Below are 6,240 nucleotides of genomic sequence, written 5' to 3' on the forward strand. Positions count from 1 at the left end.
CAAAAACCCATCAGGGAACTTTGAGGAACAAGCTTTATTACTCACAGGTCCTGGAGGGTACAAAGCACACCGAGGACCACACAGGTTGTGGGAGAGACAGCGAACTCGGGGCCTTGCCCTTGCTGTGGTCCAAAGATGGTGTCGGAGGTTTTATGGGTCACTCGTCACTGAAACATGAGAGCAGGAGTTAGGGTTTAGTTTTGTACCAAGTTGTCAGTTTTCTCCATTTCCCACAGTGTTCCGAAAGGGGAACTTCTTGAGTGTGGGAGGCCTAGTTCCTTAACTTGTTGTTTTGATAGTAGCTGTTTCACGCAGCTGGTAATATGTTTAAGTGGATGTCTTCTGAAATGGATGCCTCAGCACTTACATTGCAGTCAAAAGCTTAATGTTACCTACTTAAACCACACTTGTCTCCTCCAAAATATAAACCATTAATTCTTTTAAATGCATTATTCTCCTAGATTTCATGGAAAACAAGATTTGGAGTTCCAAACCAAAGTTACAGTAATACTAGCTTTACACTAGAAGCTGTTTTATTGTTTTCTTTTTAATATATCAATCACTTAATCAGGTAGAAAACAAGCAAAGGTACAGGTACAAACCATTCTTACAATAATACCAGGTTTTATAATTGCTCATGTATTTACCTTTACTGAGATCTTAATTTCTCCATGTGACTTCAGGTTACTGTCTAACACCTTTTCACTTCATCTTGGATGACTCCTTTGAGTATTTCGTGCAGGTCAGGTCTAGTGGTCATGGAGTCTTTCAATTTTGTTTACTAGGGAATATGATCATTCCTGGTATTCCCAGGTGGTGCTAGTGGTGAAGAGTCTGCCTGCCAATGCAGGAGACATAAAAGAAGCAGGTTTGATCCCTGGGTCAGGAAGATCTCTTGGAGGAGGCCATGACAACCCACTCCAGTATTCTTGCCTGAATAATCCCGTGGACAGAGGAGTCTGCTGAGCTACAGTCCATGGAGTCACAAAGAGTCACACACAGCTAAAGCAACTTAGCACACACGCAGATGTTCATTTCTCTCTCACTCTTGAAGGACAGTTTTGCTGGATATACGATTCTTGGTTGACAGGTTTTTAAATTTTAGCATTTGCATATATTGGCCCCCTGTCTACTGGCTTAAAACCTTTATATGTATATTTGGCTGTGCCGGGTCTTAGTGGCGGCATGCAGGATCTTTAGTTGTGGCATACAGGATCTAGTTCCCTGACTATGGATGGAACCTGAGCCCCCTGCATTAGGAACGCAGTCTTAGTCACAGGGCCACCAGGAAGTCCCATGGCCTCCAAAACTTCTAATAAGAAATCTGCTGATGATCTTATTGAAAATCCCTTGTATGTGATGATGTGATGATTCACTTCTCTCATGCTGTTTTCAGGAGAGTGAACGAGCTGGCTTGAAACTCAACATGAAAAAAAAAGATCATGGCATCTGGTCCCATCACGTCATGGCTAATAGAAGGGGAAAAAGTGGAAGCAATGACAGATTTTTTTTTCCTTGGGCTCCAAAATCCCTGCAGATAGTGACTGCAGCCATGAAATTAAAAGACGCTTGCTCCTTGGAAGGAAAGCTATGCAAACTTAGACAGTGCATTAAAAAGCGGAGACATCGCTGTGCAGACAAAGGTCTATATAGCTGAAGCTATGGTTTTTCCAATAGTCGTGTACAGATGTGAGAAGTGGACCATAAAGAAGGCTGAGTGCCAAAGAATTGATATTTTTAAATTGCGGTGCTAGAGAAGACTCTTGAGAGTCCCTTGGACAGCAAGATCAAACCAGTCAATCCCAAGGAAATCAACCCTGAATATTCATCGGAAAGACTGATGCTGAAGCTGAAGCGCCAGTACTTCGACCACTTGATGCGAAGAGCCAACTCACTAGCAAAGACCCTGCTGCTGGGTAAGACTGAAGGCAGGAGGAGAAGGGGACGACAGAGGATGAGACAGTTGGATGGCATCACTGACTCATTGGCCATGAATTTGAGCAAACTCTGGGAGACTGTGAAGCACAGGGAAGCCTGGCTTGCTGTAGTCCACGGGGTTGCAAAGAATCGGATGACTTAGCAACTGAACAACAACAAATTGTACTTTTCAGCTCCAGAATTTTGGGGAGGAGGGAGTTCTTTTTAGGTTTTCTCTTTACTGATATTTTCATTTTGTTCCCACATTGTTTTCTTGACTTTCTTCATATCTTCCTTTTTTTGAGCTTCTTTGAGATAATTGTTTTAAAGTCTTGGTCTAGTTTATCTGCTATCAGATCTTTTACAGGGATAGTTTCTGTTGGTTTACTTTTTTCCTGTGAATAGGCCATATGTTCCTGTTTCTTTCCATGTCTTGTGATTTTTTGGTTGTACAGTGGGCTTTTCCATTTCATAATGTAGTAACTCTGGAAATCAGATTTTCCTCCTTCCCCAGGGCTTGCTGGGTTTTGTTATCGTTTTTATTCTTATTGTTGCAGGCTGTCTCTGTGCAGAGGATTAGCCTGAGGTGTGAATATAATATTCTGAGTCTTTCCTGGGTATGTGCTGTCACTTTGAATTTCCCCCGACTATGAAGTTCAGGCTCCTAAAAGGGGAAAAAGCAAAAAATGAAAGTGGGAAGGGCAGTGGCTCCTGAAGTCCTCTGCAAGTCACTTCAGCGGGGGGGGGGGGCCCTGCAAGAATGGAGGGAGAGGCATGCAGCAGCAATGGCTGCCACCTCTTCGTCGGCGGTCAGCGACGAGAGCACAGGTTCCCAATATTCGGCGGCAGAGTCCTTTTTGCCCACCTAAACTCCCACATGCTATGTGCAGGCTGCTCCAAGAACACGTAAATCGCTAGCTGCTGAATGGCTGGGAGAGGAGGATGGGTAGCCGCTGCTGTGCCAAGAGCTGAAATTGGCCAAAACTAATCACCAACCAAAATGTATCATCCAAATATTCCCCTAGAACTTTCAAACCTTCAACATACTGCAGAGTTCCAAACTAACTGCATCAGAAAGACTCCGTCCATGTGATTGCTGTCTAGGTGGGGAGACAGAGTTCTTGTGCTTCTTATTCTATCATCTTCCCAGAATCTTCTCCAAGGTGGACTTTGTACAGAGATTACACAGTGCACATATACATGTATAATGTCCCCAAACGACAGTACTGTTCACTCAGAAAATCATAGAAACTAAAAGCCCTTTAGAACAAATAATACAATCTGAGAAGTTCACTGATTAGAAAACAAATGTCTGTATAAAACTCATTAGATTAATACTTTATGCCCAGGACCTTATAAGATAATTTTTAAAGGAAAAGGTCTGAGTCACAATATTGGCTAAAACCATGAAAAGCCTAGTAACAAGTTTGAAAAGAATTGTTTAAGACCTATATGATAGAACGCTTAAAACTACAAATCCAGGAGCAAGACCAGAATTCACGGGTAGAGTGAAAGGGGCTGCCTGCGGTGGTGGGGGTAGCAGGGGGCAGAGAGCTGACTTTTTAATTATGAGCTTAGAACTGTTGTTTGACTTTTTTGAACAATAGTTACATTGCTGATCTGGTAAAAATATAAATTGAAACTTGAAAATTTCACAAACAGAACAAATTTGGTGAGGCGTTACAAGATAATTTTGAAACCTTGGAATTACATTTTTAAAAACAAATATTCAAATGTCCTTGAGAAATTTTGTGCTAAGTTACAGTCACACTAATGGTGGGTGCATGTCTTAATTCCCAACGCTTTTCTCATGTAACCCTAGGAGTGAGTGTCATCTTAGGAGAGAGGCACCTAGGGCACAGATTTTATGTGCGGGCTTGGTATTTGCACGATCTGTGGTTTTTCCCGTGGTCATGTATGGATGTGAGAGTTGGACTGTGAAGAAAGCTGATTACCGAAGAATTGATGCTTTTGAACTGTGGTGCTGGAGAAGACTCTTGAGAGTCCTTTGGACTACAAGGAGATCCAACCAGTCCATCCTAAGGGAGATCAATCCTGGGTGTTCACTGGAAGGACTGATGCTAAAGCTGAAACTCCAATACTTTGGCCACCTCGTGAGAAGCGTTGACTCACTGGAAAAGACTCTGATGCTGGGAGGGATTGGGGGCAGGAGGGGAAGGGGACGACAGAGAATGAGATGGCTGGATGGCATCACTGACTCGATGGACACGAGTTTGAGTGAACTCTGGGAGTTGGTGATGGACAGGGAGGCCTGGCGTGCTGTGATTCATGGGGTTGCAAAGAGTTGGACACGACTGAGTGACTGAACTGAACTGAACTGAGATGAGTATCTCTTTAAATTTTGTGTCCAGGTGCTTCACTGTTTTATCCCAGTCCTACTCCTGATTGTGTCCCTGGGCAATTGCAAAGATTAGTGCCACCATTGAAGACCTGAAAGAAGCAGTAATGGGAATGCCTATTGCATTCCCACACACCTAACTAGCCAGCTTAGCCTGTGCAGATGTTGATTGGATCTTGGAGAAGGACTCTGAACTGTGATAAATGTAATCAGGCAGTGACTCCACTTGTATCTGCTGTCCCAGATGTAGTAAGTTTAATGGGGCAAATCAAAGCGGCCCTGGCACTAAGCATGTAACTATTAGACTCGTTATTGTCTTCTCTGTACTAGTTATCAAGGACCATCAGAAATAGTTTGCTTTTACCTAGCAGGGCCAACAGTATACCTTAACAATGTTGCCTCTTAACTATGTAAATTCTCCTGCTCTCTGCCACAATATATTTCAGAGATCTCTACTATCTTTCTTATTATTTGTAACTGGTGCTTTTTTTAAAAGCGGAGGAAAACATTTAATTTGCATGTGAGTCACCTAGGAATTCTTCCCTTATGAATTCTAATCCAGAAAGTCTAAGGCAGGCATTCTGCATTTCTAAAAATATTCAGGGGAATGCCATGCTGCTAATCTTTTGGCCACTCTACCAGTATCAAGGTCTTAACACACTGACTTTTTTTCAAAATACAAACAAAAACACAATAATTTTCCATTTTAATCTAAGCTTACTTTTTGCAGAAAGAAATTCTTCTTTAAATTGTGGTAATATGCGCCTAACATAAAACTTCCCATTTTAACCAATTTTAAGTATACAGTTTCGTAGCACTAGATTTATGCTGTTATGTAACTGTCACCACCAACTATCTTGAGAATTTTTTTTCTCCTGCAAAACTGAAACTCAGTACCCGTTAATAACTCCCCATTCCCTCCTCATCCCAGCCCCTCACAATCACCATTCTATTTTCCATCTCTATGAACTGATCTTATTCAACTGAACATTACAGCTGGTCAACCACACTGATGACATCATGCTGATTAGATCTGATAAACAGGAAATAGGAAGTACTTCAGATACCTTAATAAGATATATGTGAACAATACATTGGGTAATAATCCCTCCTCTGCAAAAAAAATCTAGGGGCCTGTGATTTTAAATTGCTGGGAATTATTTGGTCTGGAGAATTTTAAAACATCCCCTCTAAGATGAAAGCAAATTGCTGCATGTTTTACCACCTACCATAAAAAAAGGGCTTCCCTTGTGGCTCAGCTGGTAAAGAATCCACCTGCAACGTGGGAGACCTGGATTCGATGCCTGGATTGGGAAGATCCCCTGGAGAAGGGGAAAGCTATCCACTCCAGTATTCTGGCCTAGAGAATTCCATGGACTGTATAATCTATGGGGTTGCAAAGAGTCAGACACGACTGAGTGACTTCCACTTTTTACTTTCGTGAAAAAAGAAGAGGCAAATTCTTGGTAGGTCTTTTTAGACTTTGGAAGCAACACATCTTGGTGTGCTGTGAGATGACCATCCGCAGAGTTCCCTGTATGGGAGCCAGCTTCAAGAGACCAGAACAAGGGAAGGCTCTGCAGGTTGAGGCCACTCTTCCACACAAACTGCTCTACCTGTTCTATAGATTATCACCTATAATCCGGCAGATCCAGTGATGCTCAAAATATCCATGACAGCATTCGTAGGAAAAGCACAGCCCGATCTCTGGAGCAACCCTCCGCTCTCTTCTTCAGCTGACTATTTTCCTTCTGAGAAACTGCTTCTGGTTTGCATTTGGGATTCAGTGGAGACTGAATCCCTATCCATGGACACCCAGTGACCACTCAGCATGAGTTTCCCATCATGAGCTAAGTGTTGTTAGACCCACTTAGCCAGAAGGTTTGATGTGTCCAGTAGCTTTTCCATCATCACGTGGTCTGAATGAAAGGCTCAAGCTCAGGCAGGCCCAGGAGGCACAAGCA

Source organism: Moschus berezovskii, chromosome 21 (assembly GCF_049115385.1).
Source record: "Moschus berezovskii isolate FMDL1 chromosome 21, NW_MosBer_1.0, whole genome shotgun sequence".
NCBI classification, from domain to species: Eukaryota; Metazoa; Chordata; class Mammalia; order Artiodactyla; family Moschidae; genus Moschus; species Moschus berezovskii.